Source organism: Chiloscyllium plagiosum, unplaced genomic scaffold (assembly GCF_037043375.1).
Source record: "Chiloscyllium plagiosum isolate Xiang-an unplaced genomic scaffold, Cpla_swu_hap1 HiC_scaffold_35, whole genome shotgun sequence".
Classification (NCBI taxonomy): domain Eukaryota; kingdom Metazoa; phylum Chordata; class Chondrichthyes; order Orectolobiformes; family Hemiscylliidae; genus Chiloscyllium; species Chiloscyllium plagiosum.
Window position 1 is genome coordinate 5,691,286 of NW_028270173.1, and position 19,371 is coordinate 5,710,656.

At 54.1% G+C, this 19,371-nt stretch overlaps 1 protein-coding gene across 1 annotated transcript in view; it reads left to right on the forward strand.

The window, feature by feature from the left end:
* LOC122546741 (suppressor APC domain-containing protein 2-like) overlaps positions 1 to 19,371 on the forward strand; it is a 61,526-nt gene that overhangs the window by 19,780 nt on the left and 22,375 nt on the right. The gene's annotated exons all lie outside the window — the stretch shown is intronic.

The following is a 19,371-nucleotide window of genomic DNA, read 5'->3' on the forward strand; positions in this document are numbered from 1 at the left end:
GTGTGACACCGTGTGCTGTGTGTACACAGTGCCGTTTCCCTGTCTGACAGTGTGTGACACCGTGTGCAGTGTGTACGCAGTGCTGTGTCCCTGCCTGACAGTGCGTGACACCGTGTGCAGTGTGTACACAATGCCGTGTTCCTGCCTGACAGTGTGTGACACCGTGTGCAGTGTGTACACAGTGCGGTGTCCCTGCCTGACAGTGTGTGACACCGTGTGCAGTGTGTACACAGTGCCGTGTCCCTGCCTGACAGTGTGTGACACCGTGTGCAGTGTGTATACAGTGCCGTGTCTCTGCCTGACAGTGTGTGACACCGTGTGCAGTGTGTATACAGTGCTGTGTCCCTGCCTGACAGTGTGTGACACCGTGTGCAGTTTGTATACAGTGCTGTGTCCCTGCCTGACAGTGTGTGACACCATGTGCAGTGTGTATACAGTGCTGTGTCCCTGCCTGACAGTGTGTACACAGTGCTGTGTCCCTGCCTGACAGCGTGTGACACCGTGTGCAGTGTGTATACAGTGCCGTGTCCCTGCCTGACAGCGTGTGACACCGTGTGCAGTGTGTATACAGTGCTGTGTCCCTGTCTGACAGTGTGCGACACCGTGTGCAGTGTGTACAGAGTGCTGTGTCCCTGCCTGACAGTGTGTGACATCATGTGCAGTGTGTGTACAGTGCCGTGTTCCTGCCTGACAGTGTGTGACACCGTGTGCAGTGTGTACACAGTGCGGTGTCCCTGCCTGACAGTGTGTGACACCGTGTGCAGTGTGTATATAGTGCCGTGTCCCTGCCTGACAGTGTGTGACACCGTGTGCAGTGTGTATACAGTGCTGTGTCCCTGCCTGACAGTGTGTGACACTCTGTGCAGTGTGTATACAGTGCCGTGTCCCTGCCTGACAGAGTGACACCGTGTGCAGTGTGTACACAGTGCGGTGTCCCTGCCTGACAGTGTGTGACACCGTGTGCAGTGTGTACACAGTGCTCTGTCCCTGCCTGACAGTGTGTGACACCGTGTGCAGTGTGTATACTGTGCTATGTCCCTGCCTGACAGTGTGTGACACCGTGTGCAGTGTGCACACAGTGCGGTGTCCCTGCCTGACAGTGTGTGACACCGTGTGCAGAGTGTACACAGTGCTGTGTTCCTGCCTGACAGTGTGTGACACCGTGTGCAGTGTGTATACAGTGCCGTGTCCCTGCCTGACAGTGTGTGACACCGTGTGCAGTGTGTATACAGTGCTGTGTCCTTGCCTGACAGTGTGTGACACCGTGTGCAGTGTGTATACAGTGCTGTGTGTCCCTGCCTGACAGTGTGTGACACCGTGTGCAGTGTGTGTACAGTGCCGTGTCCCTGCCTGACAGTGTGTGACACCGTGTGCAATGTGTATATAGTGCCGTGTCACTGCCTGACAGTGTGTGACACCGTCTGCTGTGTGTACACAGTGCTGTGTCCCTGCCTGACAGCGTGTGACACCGTGTGCAGTGTGTATACAGTGCGGTGTCGCTGCCTGACAGTGTGTGACACCGTGTGCAGTGTGTATATAGTGCCGTGTCCCTGCCTGACAGTGTGTGACACCGTGTGCAGTGTGTATACAGTGCTGTGTCCCTGCCTGACAGTGTGTGACACCGTGTGCAGTGTGTACACAGTGCGGTGTCCCTGCCTGACAGTGTGTGACACTGTGTGCAGTGTGTATACAGTGCTGTGTCCCTGCCTGACAGTGTGTGACACCGTGTGCAGTGTGTATACAGTGCTGTGTCCCTGCCTGACAGTGTGTGACACCGTGTGCAGTGTGTACACAGTGCTGTGTCCCTGCTTGACAGTGTGTGACACCGTGTGCAGGGTGTATACAGTGCCGTGTCCCTGCCTGACAGTGTGTGACACCGTGTACAGTGCTGTGTCCCTGCCTGACAGTGTGTGACACCATGTGCAGTGTGTATACAGTGCTGTGTCCCTGCCTGACAGTGTGTGACACTGTGTGACACCGTGTGCAGTGTGTGTACAGTGCGGTGTCCCTGCCTGACAGTGTGTGACACTGTGTGACACCGTGTGCAGTGTGTGTACAGTGCGGTGTCCCTGCCTGACAGTGTGTGACCCCGTGTGCAGTGTGTACACAGTGCGGTGTCCCTGCCTGACAGTGTGTGACCCCGTGTGCAGTGTGTATACAGTGCTGTGTCCCTGCCTGACACTGTGTGACACCGTGTGCAGTGTGTGTACAGTGCCGTGTTCCTGCCTGACAGTGTGTGACACTGTGTGCAGTGTGTACACAGTGCGGTGTCCCTGCCTGACAGTGTGTGACCCCGTGTGCAGTGTGTATACAGTGCTGTGTCCCTGCCTGACACTGTGTGACACCGTGTGCAGTGTGTGTACAGTGCCGTGTTCCTGCCTGACAGTGTGTGACACCGTGTGCAGTGTGTACACAGTGCGGTGTCCCTGCCTGACAGTGTGTGACCCCGTGTGCAGTGTGTATACAGTGCTGTGTCCCTGCCTGACAGTGTGTGGCACCGTGTGCAGTGTGTGTACAGTGCTGTGTCCCTGCCTGACAGTGTGTGACACTGTGTGCAGTGTGTGTACAGTGCTGTGTCCCTGCCTGACAGTGTGTGGCACCGTGTGCAGTGTGTGTACAGTGCCGTGTCCCTGCCTGACAGTGTGTGACACTGTGTGCAGTGTGTATACAGCGCTGTGACCCTGCCTGACAGTGTGTGACACCGTGTGCAGTGTGTATACAGTGCTGTGTCCCTGCCTGACAGTGTGTGACACCGTGTGCAGTGTGTGTACAGTGCCGTGTCCCTGCCTGACAGTGTGTGACACTGTGTGCAGTGTGTATACAGTGCTGTGACCCTGCCTGACAGTGTGTGACACTGTGTGCAGTGTGTATACAGTGCTGTGTCCCTGCCTGACAGTGTGTGACACCGTGTGCAGTGTGTATACAGTGCCATGTCCCTGCCTGACAGTGTGTGACACTGTGTGCACTGTGTATACAGTGCTGTGTCCCTGCCTGACAGTGTGTGACACCGTGTGCAGTGTGTATACAGTGCCATGTCCCTGCCTGACAGTGTGTGACACTGTGTGCACTGTGTATACAGTGCCGTGTCCCTGCCTGACAGTGTGTGACACCGTGTGCAGTGTGTATACAGTGCCATGTCCCTGCCTGACAGTGTGTGACACTGTGTGCAGTGTGTATACAGTGCTGTGTCCCTGCCTGACAGTGTGTGACACCGTGTGCAGTGTGTATACAGTGCGGTGTCCCTGCCTGACAGTGTGTGACACCGTGGGCAGTGTGTATACAGTGCGGTGTCCCTGCCTGACAGTGTGTGACACCGTGTGCAGTGTGTATACAGTGCTGTGACCCTGCCTGTTTGTGACACCATGTGCAGTGTGTGTACAGTGCCGTTTTCCGGCCTGACAGTGTGTGACACCGTGTGCAGTGTGTACACAGTGCTGTGTCCCTGCCTGACAGTGTGTGACACCGTGTGCAGTGTGTACACAGTGCTGGGTCCCTGCTGACAGCGTGTGACACCGTGTGCAGTGTGTGCACAGTGCCGTGTCCCTGCCTGACAGTGTGTGACACCGTGTGCAGTGTGTACACAGTGCCGTGTCCCTGCCTGACAGTGTGTGACACCGTGTGCAGTGTGTACACAGTGCCGTGTCCCTGCCTGACAGTGTGTGACACCGTGTGCCGTGTGTACACAGTGCCGTTTCCCTGTCTGACAGTGTGTGACACCGTGTGCAGTGTGTACGCAGTGCTGTGTCCCTGCCTGACAGTGTGTGACGCCGTGTGCAGTGTGTATACAGTGCTGTGTCCCTGCCTGTGCGTGACACCGTGTGCAGTGTGTATACAGTGCAGTTTCCCTGTCTGACAGTGTGTGACACCGTGTGCCGTGTGTACACAGTGCTGTGTCCCTGCCTGACAGTGTGTGACACCGTGTGCAGTGTGTATACAGTGCTGTGTCCCTGTCTGACAGTGTGTGACACCGTGTGCAGTGTGTACAGAGTGCTGTGTCCCTGCCTGACAGTGGGTGACACCGTGTGCAGTGTGTATACAGTGCCGTTTCCCTGTCTGACAGTGTGTGACACCGTGTGCAGTGTGTATACAGTGCTGTGTCCCTGCCTGACAGTGTGTGACACCGTGTGCTGTGTGTACGCAGTGCTGTGTCCCTGCCTGACAGTGCGTGACACCGTGTGCAGTGTGTACACAGTGCCGTGTTCCTGCTTGACAGTGTGTGACACCGTGTGCAGTGTGTACACAGTGCCGTGTCCCTGCCTGACAGTGTGTGACACCGTGTGCAGTGTGTATACAGTGCCGTGTCCCTGCCTGACAGTGTGTGACACCGTGTGCAGTGTGTATACAGTGCTGTGTCCCTGCCTGACAGTGTGTGACACCGTGTGCAGTTTGTATACAGTGCTGTGTCCCTGCCTGACAGTGTGTGACACCGTGTGCAGTGTGTATACAGTGCTGTGTCCCTGCCTGACAGTGTGTGACACCATGTGCAGTGTGTACACAGTGCTGTGTCCCTGCCTGACAGCGTGTGACACCGTGTGCAGTGTGTATACAGTGCCGTGTCCCTGCCTGACAGCGTGTGACACCGTGTGCAGTGTGTACACAGTGCTGTGTCCCTGCCTGACAGTGTGTGACACCGTGTGCAGTGTGTATACAGTGCTGTGTCCCTGTCTGACAGTGTGTGACACCGTGTGCAGTGTGTACAGAGTGCTGTGTCCCTGCCTGACAGTGTGTGACATCATGTGCAGTGTGTGTACAGTGCCGTGTTCCTGCCTGACAGTGTGTGACACCGTGTGCAGTGTGTACACAGTGCGGTGTCCCTGCCTGACAGTGTGTGACACCGTGTGCAGTGTGTATATAGTGCCGTGTCCCTGCCTGACAGTGTGTGACACCATGTGCAGTGTGTATACAGTGCTGTGTCCCTGCCTGACAGTGTGTGACACCGTGTGCAGTGTGTATACTGTGCTATGTCCCTGCCTGACAGTGTGTGACACTGTGTGCAGTGTGCACACAGTGCTGTGTCCCTGCCTGACAGTGTGTGACACCGTGTGCAGTGTGTATACTGTGCTATGTCCCTGCCTGACAGTGTGTGACACCATGTGCAGTGTGTATACAGTGCCGTGTCCCTGCCTGACAGTGTGTGACACTGTGTGCAGTGTGTGTACAGTGCCGTGTCCCTGCCTGACAGTGTGTGACACCGTGTGCAGTGTGTATATAGTGCCGTGTCCCTGCCTGACAGTGTGTGACACCGTGTGCAGTGTGTATACAGTGCTGTGTCCCTGCCTGACAGTGTGTGACACCGTGTGCAGTGTGTATACAGTGCCGTGTCCCTGCCTGACAGAGTGACACCGTGTGCAGTGTGTACACAGTGCGGTGTCCCTGCCTGACAGTGTGTGACACCGTGTGCAGTGTGTACACAGTGCTATGTCCCTGCCTGACAGTGTGTGACACCGTGTGCAGTGTGCACACAGTGCGGTGTCCCTGCCTGACAGTGTGTGACACCGTGTGCAGTGTGTACACAGTGCGGTGTCCCTGCCTGACAGAGTGACACCGTGTGCAGTGTGTACACAGTGCGGTGTCCCTGCCTGACAGTGTGTGACACCGTGTGCAGTGTGTACACAGTGCTATGTCCCTGCCTGACAGTGTGTGACACCGTGTGCAGTGTGCACACAGTGCGGTGTCCCTGCCTGACAGTGTGTGACACCGTGTGCAGAGTGTACACAGTGCTGTGTTCCTGCCTGACAGTGTGTGACACCGTGTGCAGTGTGTACACAGTGCTGTGTCCTTGCCTGACAGTGCGTGACACCGTGTGCAGTGTGTATACAGTGCTGTGTGTCCGTGCCTGACAGTGTGTGACACTGTGTGCAGTGTGTGTACAGTGCCATGTCCCTGCCTGACAGTGTGTGACACTGTGTGCAATGTGTATATAGTGCCGTGTCCCTGCCTGACAGTGTGTGACACCGTGTGCAGTGTGTACACAGTGCGGTGTCCCTGCCTGACAGTGTGTGACACCGTGTGCAATGTGTATATAGTGCCGTGTCCCTGCCTGACAGTGTGTGACACCGTGTGCAGTGTGTATACAGTGCTGTGTCCCTGCCTGACAGTGTGTGACACCGTGTGCAGTGTGTACACAGTGCTGTGTCCCTGCCTGACAGTGTGTGACACCGTGTGCAGTGTGTACACAGTGCTATGTCCCTGCCTGACAGTGTGTGACACTGTGTGCAGTGTGTATACAGTGCCGTGTCCCTGCCTGACAGTGTGTGACACCGTGTGCAGTGTGTATACAGTGCTGTGTCCCTGCCTGACAGCGTGTGACACCGTGTGCAATGTGTATATAGTGCCGTGTCCCTGCCTGACAGTGTGTGACACCGTGTGCAGTGTGTATACAGTGCTGTGTCCCTGCCTGACAGTGTGTGACACCGTCTGCTGTGTGTACACAGTGCTGTGTCCCTGCCTGACAGCGTGTGACACCGTGTGCAGTGTGTATACAGTGCTGTGTCCCTGCCTGACAGTGTGTGACACCGTGTGCAGTGTGTATATAGTGCCGTGTCCCTGCCTGACAGTGTGTGACACCGTGTGCAGTGTGTATATAGTGCCGTGTCCCTGCCTGACAGTGTGTGACACCATGTGCAGTGTGTGTACAGTGCCGTTTTCCTGCCTGACAGTGTGTGACACCGTTTGCAATGTGTACACAGTGCTGTGTCCCTGCCTGACAATGTGTGACACTGTGTGCAGTGTGTATACAGTGCTGTGTCCCTGCATGACAGTGTGTGACACTGTGTGCAGTGTGTATACAGTGCCGTGTCCCTGCCTGACAGTGTGTGACACTGTGTGCAGTGTGTATACAGTGCTGTGTCCCTGCCTGACAGTGTGTGACACCATGTGCAGTGTGTACACAGTGCTGTGACCCTGCCTGACAGTGTGTGACACCGTGTGCAGTGTGTACACAGTGCTGTGTCCCTGCCTGACAGTGTGTGACACTGTGTGCAGTGTGTATACAGTGCCGTGTCCCTGCCTGACAGTGTGTGACACCGTGTGCAGTGTGTACACAGTGCCGTGCCCCTGCCTGACAGTGTGTGACACCGTGTGCAGTGTGTGTACAGTGCCGTGTCCCTGCCTGACAGTGTGTGACACCGTGTGCAGTGTGTACACAGTGCCATGTTCCTGCCTGACAGTGTGTGACACTGTGTGCAGTGTGTACACAGTGCCATGTTCCTGCCTGACAGTGTGTGACACCGTGTGCAGTGTGTACACAGTGCGGTGTCCCTGCCTGACAGTGTGTGACACCGTGTGCAGTGTGTATATAGTGCCGTGTCCCTGCCTGACAGTGTGTGACACCGTGTGCTGTGTGTATACAGTGCTGTGTCCCTGCCTGACAGTGTGTGACACCGTGTGCAGTGTGTATACAGTGCCGTGTCCCTGCCTGACAGTGTGTGACACCGTGTGCAGTGTGTACACAGTGCGGTGTCCCTGCCTGACAGTGTGTGACACCGTGTGCAGTGTGTGTACAGTGCCATGTCCCTGCCTGACAGTGTGTGACACTGTGTGCAATGTGTATACAGTGTTGTGTGTCCCTGCCTGACTGTGTGATACTGTGTGCTGTGTGTATATAGAGCCGTGTCCCTGCCTGACAGTGTGTGACACCGTGTGCAGTGTGTATACAGTGTTGTGTGTCCCTGCCTGACAGTGTGTGATACTGTGTGCTGTGTGTACACAGTGCCGTGTCCCTGCCTGACAGTGTGTGACACCGTGTGCAGTGTGTATACAGTGCTGTGTCCCTGCCTGACAGTGTGAGACACCGTGTGCAGTGTGTATACAGTGCTGTGTGTCCCTGCCTGACAGTGTGTGACACTGTGTGCAGTGTGTATACAGTGCCGTGTCCCTGCCTGACAGTGTGTGAGACCGTGTGCAGGGTGTATACAGTGCCGTGTCCCTGCCTGACAGTGTGTGACACCGTGTACAGTGCTGTGTCCCTGCCTGACAGTGTGTGACACTGTGTGACACCGTGTGCAGTGTGTGTACAGTGCCGTGTTCCTGCCTGACAGTGTGTGACACCGTGTGCAGTGTGTACACAGTGCGGTGTCCCTGCCTGACAGTGTGTGACCCCGTGTGCAGTGTGTATACAGTGCTGTGTCCCTGCCTGACAGTGTGTGGCACCGTGTGCAGTGTGTGTACAGTGCCGTGTCCCTGCCTGACAGTGTGTGACACTGTGTGCAGTGTGTATACAGTGCTGTGACCCTGCCTGACAGTGTGTGACACCGTGTGCAGTGTGTATACAGTGCTGTGTCCCTGCCTGACAGTGTGTGACACCGTGTGCAGTGTGTGTACAGTGCCGTGTCCCTGCCTGACAGTGTGTGACACTGTGTGCAGTGTGTATACAGTGCTGTGACCCTGCCTGACAGTGTGTGACACTGTGTGCAGTGTGTATACAGTGCTGTGTCCCTGCCTGACAGTGTGTGACACCGTGTGCAGTGTGTATACAGTGCCATGTCCCTGCCTGACAGTGTGTGACACTGTGTGCACTGTGTATACAGTGCTGTGTCCCTGCCTGACAGTGTGTGACACCGTGTGCAGTGTGTATACAGTGCCGTGTCCCTGCCTGACAGTGTGTGACACCGTGTGCAGTGTGTATACAGTGCCATGTCCCTGCCTGACAGTGTGTGACACTGTGTGCAGTGTGTATACAGTGCTGTGTCCCTGCCTGACAGTGTGTGACACCGTGTGCAGTGTGTATACAGTGCGGTGTCCCTGCCTGACAGTGTGTGACACCGTGGGCAGTGTGTATACAGTGCGGTGTCCCTGCCTGACAGTGTGTGACACCGTGTGCAGTGTGTATACAGTGCTGTGACCCTGCCTGACACTGTGTGACACCGTGTGCAGTGTGTACACAGTGCTGTGTCCCTGCCTGACAGTGTGTGACACCGTGTGCAGTGTGTACACAGTGCTGTGTCCCTGCTGACAGCGTGTGACACCGTGTGCAGTGTGTACACAGTGCCGTGTGTCCCTGCCTGACAGTGTGTGACACCGTGTGCAGTGTGTACACAGTGCCGTGTCCCTGCCTGACAGTGTGTGACACCGTGTGCAGTGTGTACACAGTGCCGTGTCCCTGCCTGACAGTGTGTGACACCGTGTGCCGTGTGTACACAGTGCCGTTTCCCTGTCTGACAGTGTGTGACACCGTGTGCAGTGTGTACGCAGTGCTGTGTCCCTGCCTGACAGTGTGTGACGCCGTGTGCAGTGTGTCTACAGTGCTGTGTCCCTGCCTGTGCGTGACACCGTGTGCAGTGTGTACACAGTGCCGTTTCCCTGTCTGACAGTGTGTGACACCGTGTGCAGTGTGTACGCAGTGCTGTGTCCCTGCCTGACAGCGCGTGACACCGTGTGCAGTGTGTATACAGTGCCGTGTCCCTGCCTGACAGTGTGTGACACCGTGTGCAGTGTGTATATAGTGCCGTGTCCCTGCCTGACAGTGTGTGACACCGTGTGCAGTGTGTATATAGTGCCGTGTCCCTGCCTGACAGTGTGTGACACCATGTGCAGTGTGTGTACAGTGCCGTTTTCCTGCCTGACAGTGTGTGACACCGTGTGCAGTGTGTACACAGTGCTGTGTCCCTGCCTGACAGTGTGTGACACCGTGTGCAATGTGTACACAGTGCTGTGTCCCTGCCTGACAATGTGTGACACTGTGTGCAGTGTGTATACAGTGCCGTGTCCCTGCCTGACAGTGTGTGACACTGTGTGCAGTGTGTATACAGTGCTGTGTCCCTGCCTGACAGTGTGTGACACCATGTGCAGTGTGTACACAGTGCTGTGACCCTGCCTGACAGTGTGTGACACCGAGTGCAGTGTGTACACAGTGCTGTGTCCCTGCCTGACAGTGTGTGACACTGTGTGCAGTGTGTATACAGTGCCGTGTCCCTGCCTGACAGTGTGTGACACCGTGTGCAGTGTGTACACAGTGCCGTGCCCCTGCCTGACAGTGTGTGACACCGTGTGCAGTGTGTGTACAGTGCCGTGTCCCTGCCTGACAGTGTGTGACACCGTGTGCAGTGTGTGGGCAGTGCCATGTTCCTGCCTGACAGTGTGTGACACCGTGTGCAGTGTGTACACAGTGCGGTGTCCCTGCCTGACAGTGTGTGACACCGTGTGCAGTGTGTATATAGTGCCGTGTCCCTGCCTGACAGTGTGTGACACCGTGTGCTGTGTGTATACAGTGCTGTGTCCCTGCCTGACAGTGTGTGACACCGTGTGCAGTGTGTATACAGTGCCGTGTCCCTGCCTGACAGTGTGTGACACCGTGTGCAGTGTGTACACAGTGCGGTGTCCCTGCCTGACAGTGTGTGACACCGTGTGCAGTGTGTGTACAGTGCCATGTCCCTGCCTGACAGTGTGTGACACTGTGTGCAATGTGTATACAGTGTTGTGTGTCCCTGCCTGACAGTGTGTGATACTGTGTGCAGTGTGTATATAGAGCCGTGTCCCTGCCTGACAGTGTGTGACACCGTGTGCAGTGTGTATACAGTGTTGTGTGTCCCTGCCTGACAGTGTGTGATACTGTGTGCTGTGTGTACACAGTGCCGTGTCCCTGCCTGACAGTGTGTGACACCGTGTGCAGTGTGTATACAGTGCTGTGTGTCCCTGCCTGACAGTGTGTGACACCGTGTGCAGTGTGTGTACAGTGCCATGTCTCTGCCTGACAGTGTGTGACACTGTGTGCAGTGTGTATACAGTGCTGTGTCCCTGCCTGACAGTGTGTGGCACTGTGTGCAGTGTGTATACAGTGCTGTGTCCCTGCCTGACAGTGTGTGGCACTGTGTGCAGTGTGTATACAGTGCTGTGTCCCTGCCTGACAGTGTGTGGCACTGTGTGCAGTGTGTATACAGTGCGGTATCCCTGCTTGACAGTGTGTGACACCGTGTGCAGTGTGTATACAGTGCGGTGTCCCTGCCTGACAGTGTGTGACACCGTGTGCAGTGTGTATACAGTGCCGTGTCCCTGCCTGACAGTGTGTGATACTGTGTGCAGTGTGTACACAGTGCCATGTTCCTGCCTGACAGTGTGTGACACCGTGTGCAGTGTGTACACAGTGCTATGTCCCTGCCTGACAGTGTGTGACACCGTGTGCAGTGTGTACACAGTGCTGTGTCCCTGCCTGACAGTGTGTGACACCGTGTGCAGTGTGTACACAGTGCCGTTTTCCTGCCTGACAGTGTGTGACACCGTGTGCAGTGTGTACACAGTGCTGTGTCCCTGCCTGACAGTGTGTGACACCGTGTGCAGTGTGTACACAGTGCTGTGTCCTTGCCTGACAGTGTGTGACACTGTGTGCAGTGTGTATACAGTGCTGTGTCCCTGCCTGACAGTGTGTGACACCGTGTGCAGTGTGTATACAGTGCTGTGTCCCTGCCTGACAGCGTGTGACACCGTGTGCAGTGTCTATACAGTGCTGTGTCCCTGCCTGACAGTGTGTGACACCGTGTGCAGTGTGTATACAGTGCCGTGTCCCTGCCTGACAGTGTGTGACACCGTGTGCAGTGTGTATACAGTGCTGTGTCCCTGCCTGACAGTGTGTGACACCGTGTGCTGTGTGTACACAGTGCCTTGTTCCTGCCTGACAGTGTGTGACACTGTGTGCAGTGTGTATACAGTGCCGTGTCCCTGCCTGACAGTGTGTGACACCGTGTGCAGTGTGTATACAGTGCTGTGTCCCTGCCTGACAGTGTGTGACACCGTGTGCAGTGTGTATACAGTGCTGTGTCCCTGCCTGACAATGTGTGACGCTGTGTGCAGTGTGTATACAGTGCCGTGTCCCTGCCTGACAGTGTGTGACACCGTGTGCAGTGTGTATACAGTGCCGTGTCCCTGCCTGTGTGTGACATCATGTGCAGTGTGTGTACAGTGCCGTGTTCCTGCCTGACAGTGTGTGACACTGTGTGCAGTGTGTACACAGTGCGGTGTCCCTGCCTGACAGTGTGTGACACCGTGTGCAGTGTGTACACAGTGCTCTGTCCCTGCCTGACAGTGTGTGACACTGTGTGCTGTGTGTATGCAGTGCCGTGTCCCTGCCTGACAGTGTGTGACACCGTGTGCAGTGTGTACACAGTGCTGTGTCCCTGCCTGACAGTGTGTGACACCGTGTGCAGTGTGTATACAGTGCCATGTCCCTGCCTGACAGTGTGTGACACCGTGTGCAGTGTGTATACAGTGCCGTTTCCCCGTCTGACAGTGTGTGACACCGTGTGCAGTGTGTACACAGTGCTGTGTCCCTGCCTGACAGTGTGTGACACCGTGTGCAGTGTGTACACAGTGCTGTGTCCCTGCCTGACAGTGTGTGACACCGTGTGCAGTGTGTATACAGTGCCATGTCCCTGCCTGACAGTGTGTGATACTGTGTGCAGTGTGTACACAGTGCCGTGTCCCTGCCTGACCGTGTGTGACACCGTGTGCAGTGTGTATACAGTGCTGTGTGTCCCTGCCTGACAGTGTGTGACACTGTGTGCAATGTGTATATAGTGCCGTGTCCCTGCCTGACAGTGTGTGACACCGTGTGCAGTGTGTGTACAGTGCCATGTCCCTGCCTGACAGTGTGTGACACTGTGTGCAATGTGTATATAGTGCTGTGTGTCCCTGCCTGACAGTGTGTGACACTGTGTGCAATGTGTATATAGTGCCGTGTCCCTGCCTGACAGTGTGTGACACCGTGTGCAGTGTGTATACAGTGCCGTGTCCCTGCCTGACAGTGTGTGACACCGTGTGCAGTGTGTGTACAGTGCCGTGTCCCTGCCTGACAGTGTGTGACACTGTGTGCAGTGTGTATACAGTGCTGTGTCCCTGCCTGACAGTGTGTGACACTGTGTGCAGTGTGTATACAGTGCTGTGTCCCTGCCTGACAGTGTGTGACACTGTGTGCAGTGTGTATACAGTGCTGTGTCCCTGCCTGACAGTGTGTGACACTGTGTGCCGGGTGTATACAGTGCTGTGTCCCTGCCTGACAGTGTGTGACACTGTGTGCCGGGTGTATACAGTGCTGTGTCCCTGCCTGACAGTGTGTGACACCGTGTGCAGTGTGTACACAGTGCTGTGTCCCTGCCTGACAGTGTGTGACACTGTGTGCCGGGTGTATACAGTGCGGTGTCCCTGCCTGACAGCGTGTGACACCGTGTGCCGGGTGTATACAGTGCTGTGTCCCTGCCTGACAGTGTGTGACACCGTGTGCAGTGTGTACACAGTGCGGTGTCCCTGCCTGACAGTGTGTGACACCGTGTGCAGTGTGTGTACAGTGCTGTGTCCCTGCCTGACAGTGTGTGACACTGTGTGCAGTGTGTATACAGTGCTGTGTCCCTGCCTGACAGTGTGTGACACCGTGTGCAGTGTGTACACAGTGCGGTGTCCCTGCCTGACAGTGTGTGACACCGTGTGCAGTGTGTGTACAGTGCTGTGTCCCTGCCTGACAGTGTGTGACACTGTGTGCAGTGTGTATACAGTGCTGTGTCCCTGCCTGACAGCGTGTGACACCGTGTGCCGGGTGTATACAGTGCTGTGTCCCTGCCTGACAGTGTGTGACACTGTGTGCAGTGTGTATACAGTGCTGTGTCCCTGCCTGACAGTGTGTGACACTGTGTGCAGTGTGTATACAGTGCTGTGTCCCTGCCTGACAGCGTGTGACACCGTGTGCCGGGTGTATACAGTGCTGTGTCCCTGCCTGACAGTGTGTGACACAGTGTGCAGGGTGTATACAGTGCTGTGTCCCTGCCTGACAGTGTGTGACACCGTGTGCAGTGTGTATACAGTGCTGTGTCCCTGCCTGACAGTGGGTGATACTGTGTGCAGTGTGTATACAGTGCCGTGTCCCTGCCTGACAGTGTGTGACACCGTGTGCAGTGTGTATACAGTGCCGTGTCCCTGCCTGACAGTGTGTGACACCGTGTGCAGTGTGTATACAGTGCCATGTCCCTGCCTGACAGTGTGTGACACTGTGTGCAGTGTGTATACAGTGCTGTGTCCCTGCCTGACAGTGTGTGACACTGTGTGCAGTGTGTATACAGTGCTGTGTCCCTGCCTGACAGCGTGTGACACCGTGTGCCGGGTGTATACAGTGCTGTGTCCCTGCCTGACAGGGTGTCTGCTGGGGCCCTCTGAGGTATGGATTTGCCAATCTCTCGGTCATGATTAGCACTGCTGCGTCACATCGCCCATCATACTAGGTTCATTAGTCAGGGTAGGGAAATGGGTTACTCTTTGGAGGGTCGGTGTGAATCTTTTGTGCTGTGTGGCCTGTTTCCATACTGTAGGGAGTCTAAAAAAGCAGTTTGCCTCATAACCTGTGATATACTTTGCCATTTTAATTAAACCAACCCACAGAGTTAGTGAATCCCTGATCAACATCAGAAAGTGACAGCAATGACACAGTTCACACAAAGGAATGGAATGGTATTCCTACTGGTTGGGCAGGGAATAGAAGCTGGGGGAAGCCTGAACTAACAGGGCTGAATGGCCTGCTTCACCATGGTAAGTTCTCTATAATACTTTAATTGAGAGAATTTCACTTCTATAACAAAGAAACACTCAAAGAACTGCAGGTGCTGGAAATCAGAATCAGAAACAGTAATTGCCGGAGAAGCTCAATGCGTCCCCAGCATCTGTGGAGAGAAATCAGAATTAACGTTTCAGGTCATGTGAATCTTCATCAGAGTTGTCATTTCAGTATGGTCATTCTTCAGAACTTCATTTCTGTAGCTCCTTTTATACTGAAGGAGGTTTCAAATTGTCCTGCAGCCAATGATCTCAAAGGCAGTCCCTCTCTGTCTCTCATATAGCAGAGCTCACAACAACAGGGCCGTGACCAGAAGCAGATAATCCACTGTGGAATCCATCGATTAGACCCACTGGCTTCTGACTCAGTGACATGGGGGCTCTTCACAGAGCCAGGGTTGTCAAATGATTTAGATGTGAGCATAAGAGGTATAGTTAGTAAGTTTGCAGATGACACCAAAATTAGAGGTGTAGTGGACAGCAAAGACAGTTACCTCAGGTTACAACAGGATCTGGACCAGATTGGCCAATGGGCTGAGAAGTGGCAGATGGAGTTTAATTCAGATAAATGAGAGGTGCTGCATTTTGGGAAAGCAAATCTTAGCAGGACTTATGCACTTAATGGTAAGGTCCTCGGGAGTGTTGCTGAACAAAGAGACCTTGGAGTGCAGGTTCATAGCTCCTTGAAAGTGGAGTCGCTGCTAGGTAGGTTAGTGAAGAAGACGTTTGGTATGCTTTCCTTTATTGGTCAGAGTATTGAGTACAGGAGTTGGGAGGTCATGTTGCGGCTGTACAGGACATTGGTTAGGCCCTGTTGGAATATTACGTGCAATTCTGGTCTCCTTCCTATCAGAAAGATGTTGTGAAACTTGAAAGGGTTCAGAAAAGATTTACGAGGATGTTGCCAGGGTTGGAAGATCTGAGCTACAGGGAGAGGCTGAACAGGTTGGGGCTGTTTTCCCTGGAGCGTCGGAGGCTGAGGGGTGACCTTATAGAGGTTTACAAAATTATGAGGGGCATGGATAGGGTAAATAGACAAAGTCTTTTCCCTAAGGTCGGGGAGTCCAGGACTAGAGGGCATAAGTTTAGGGTGAGAGGGGAAAGACGTAAAAGAGACCTACGGGGGCAACTATTTCACACAGAGGGTGGTACGTGTATGGAATGAACTGCCAGAGGATGTGGTGGAGGCTAGTACAATTGCAACATTTAAAAGGCATCCGGATGGGTATATGAATAGGAAGGGTTTGGAGGGATATGGGCCAGGTGCGGGCAGGTGGGACTAGATTGGGTTGGGACATCTGTTCGGCATGGACGGGTTGGACCGAAGGGTCTGTTTCCGTGCTGTACATCTCTATGACTCTATGACCCCATCGAAGGACGATGGCCCTAACCCGGAGAGTTGCTCACAGACATCATGTGAGGCATCCTGAGCAATCCTCTATATATCTGCTTAGCTGGAATTTCGGGTTTGAGCCCAGTAGAACAATAATCCACTCCTGTCCAGGACCACGTACTTCCCGGCCCACAGGTCCGTTTCACTTTTACACAGCTGGGCGATTTTGCCTGCGCCAATGACTGTGAATTGGGTCAGGAGAAGGCCACTCAGCCCCTTTAGCTAGTTCTACCCCTTCATTGAACTCTGTATTCCTGCTTTTGCTGCATATCCCCTTTTTGGTTTACAGAAATTGATTCATCTCTGGCTTTAAGTGGCCTAGTGTCATTTAGCCTGTGTTACAGGATATGGGCTTCACTGGCCACACCAGCATTTCTTGTTTGCTCATGGCTATCCGTGTTGGATCTGTCCACAGGCTATTTGGCCAAGGGAGGCCTCGCAAATAAATCTGTCCCTAATTGTCCTGCAGGAGTTGCCACAGCATCGACTGCAGATTATTCCAAACGTCTTACGTTTTGATGAAGGTCACTTGACCTGAAACGTTAACTCCGATCTCTTTCCACAGATGCTGCCAGACCTGCTGAGCTTTTTCAGCAACTTCTGATTTCCAGCACCCGCAGTTCTTTGTGTTTTTATTTTGAAACGCAAACCCTTTCAGACTTTTATTCTTGAAACCAGCACAAATGGTTTGTCCCTCTGTTTACCCTCTTGGTCCCCCTGATTGGTTTGATGTATCTTTCCTGGGCTGTGGGTCTCAGTCACATTTCTTACCCAGAGGGGTGCCCTGCTCCCAGAGTGGGGTTTGGACCCACAACGTTGGGAGAGGGTGAGGGCTGCCCATTGAGCCACAGCTGTCGCTGTTATCCTGCACTCACAGAGCTGAAAGCTTTGAAGCCTGATGATGCCCACAGAGTGAGGGCAGCTTTGCAGAGGTTGTGCCCATCCGAGACTTGAGCTGCCACTTTATTTCCTCTCCTTTGCCCTCCCCTGCTGCCCCCAGTTGATAGCTGCAGACTTTCAGACCCAGGGAAGATTAGAGAGCTCCAGCTCAGCCTCATCTGAGAGGCCTCCCTTGGCCAAATAGCCTGTGGACATATCCAATGTGATCAGCCATTTGGAGGACAGTAAAGTCAGGAGGTGGGGCACAGTGCCTCTCATCAGATCCCACCGGCGTTTTCAACAGAAGGGCATGTTTCTGTTAAAATTGCCTAACTCTCCCCATACCTTCCTCCGTAACCCCCCCTCCACTAATAGATTTCCTAAATCCCCTCCTCACCCCCCCACCCCGACTACAACGGTGGATTTAGATTGAGGATGGGATCAGGCTGGAGCATGAATGAAGATTGATTTTGATCGGGCCATTAATGTTTAATAAAAGCACCCCATTGATTTGCTGGTGCAGGCAAAGAGGTCATTCAGCGAGGGAAGTGGGAGGAGATGCACTTCGGTGGGAAGGACATTGGGAGACAATATAAAATGTGGGGGGGGGCAATTATAAAGAGGGTGGGGCAGGAGCTGAGGGTAAATGTGCACCGATCATTGAAGGTGGTGGGACAGGTAGAAGGAGAGTGAATAAAGCACACAGTGTCCTCGGGTTTATTAACAGGGGCACAGAGTCCAAGAGCAAGGGGCTGATGCTGAACGTGTCCCAGCCCCTTGTTAGATCCCAGCTGGAGTACTGTGTCCAGGTGTGGGCCCCACATTATCGGAAAGATGGGGAACGCGTCGGAGAGAGGGCAGGAGCGATTTACAAGAACGGATCCAGGGATGGGGAAAGGTCAGCGATGAGGAGAGATTGAAGAGGTTGGGAATGTTCTCTCTGGGAGAGAAGGCGGCTGGGAGAGGGAGATCTGAGAGAGGTTTTCAAAATCCCGAGTGGGGAGGGGGCCTGGACTGAGGAGAGAGGGAGAAGCTGTTCCCACTCGGAAAAGGAACAGGAGCGAGAGGGGGGTAGATTTAAAGGGATGTACAAATGGAGGGAGGGTGAAGTGAGGGAGAGAGTTTCTCACCCAGTGGGTAGTGAGGGTGTGGAATGTACTGCCTGGGAATGGAGGGGGGGGAGGCAGGTTCAACTGAGGCATTCCAGAGGGACAGAGGATAGAAATTGGGGGGGGGGGGGGGAGGGGGGGGGGGGCAGGGATAGGGGTGAGAAGGGCAGGAGATTGGCAGGCATGAATGGCCTCCTGTGCTGTCCCAACCCTATGATTCAGGGTCGCTTTCCCGATGGATGGAGGTTTCTTTGTCAAGAGACCACTTGCACCATGAGGATTCTTGGAAAAGGTGGGTTTGATTTTGAAGGAAGTGGGAAGTTTGTCTGGGTGTGATAATTTATTCACCCACCCGACCCCACACGTAACCGCAGAAGGCCTGGGGTGTGATTAGATTAGATTCCCTACAATATGGAAACAGGCCCTTCAGCCCAACAAGTCCACACCGACCCTCCGAAGAGTAACCCACCCAGGCCCATTCCCCTATATTTGCCCTCTGACTAATGCACCTAACACTACAGGAAATTTAGCATGGCCAATTCACCTGACCTGCACATCTTTGGAGTGTGGGAGGAAACCGGAGCACGCAGACACAGGGAGAATGTGCAAACTCCACACAGACAGTCACCCGAGGCTGGAATCGAACTCGGATCCCTGGTGCTGTGAGGCAGCAGTGCTAACCACTGAGCCACCGTGCCATCCCAGGGTGGTGGGCTGATTGAAGAGGAATCTTGAGCCGGATGAGACGGACCCCGTCGATGGCCCATGGGCCACAGTCGGCAGCTCCCTGGGGACCTGGCTCCAAGAAACGGTGAAATCTGGAAACTCCGGTTTGGTTTCTTTCCTTTTGGGTTAAACTTCTCTTTTAGTTTAACCGCCTGTGTGCTCTGGTGCTGATCTCTCACTGGGAGGTCAGTGCTGTGATTATGAGCTGGCTATTTAGCCAGCGGAAGCAGATGATTTCAGACCAGGAGCAGGCCACTCGGCCCCTTGATTCAGTAACAGCGGGGCTGATCTGATCACTCTCTGTTACCACCTTTCCCCACCCCGTAAACATTACCCTCCCCTCCTTCCTTGGCACGGCGTCTGCCCAGCCCCACCTTCAGGTGCTCTGCTCCTGCCTCCTGTCCAGGAAGGGGTTTCCACAGACTGAGAGAAAACAAAAATCTCCCTAAATCTGTTTTACATGTTTTAAACCTCTCAAGCTGACTCGACTAACTATTAATTAGATATTTTAATGTCATGTCCCAAATATTTATTGTCACAAACCTGTCATAATAACACTTAACAGAGAAACCTGCTTTATTACTTGTGTTATCCCATCTCGCCATAGTGACCTTACTCTGCTAATTGGTGTAAGAATGTTCCACTATGGTTATCCCATCCACAGACCACAGATTGCCAGTGGGCTTCACACTTTAACCCTTTCCATGCTTTCATGGTCTTTATTTTCCATACCGGGAG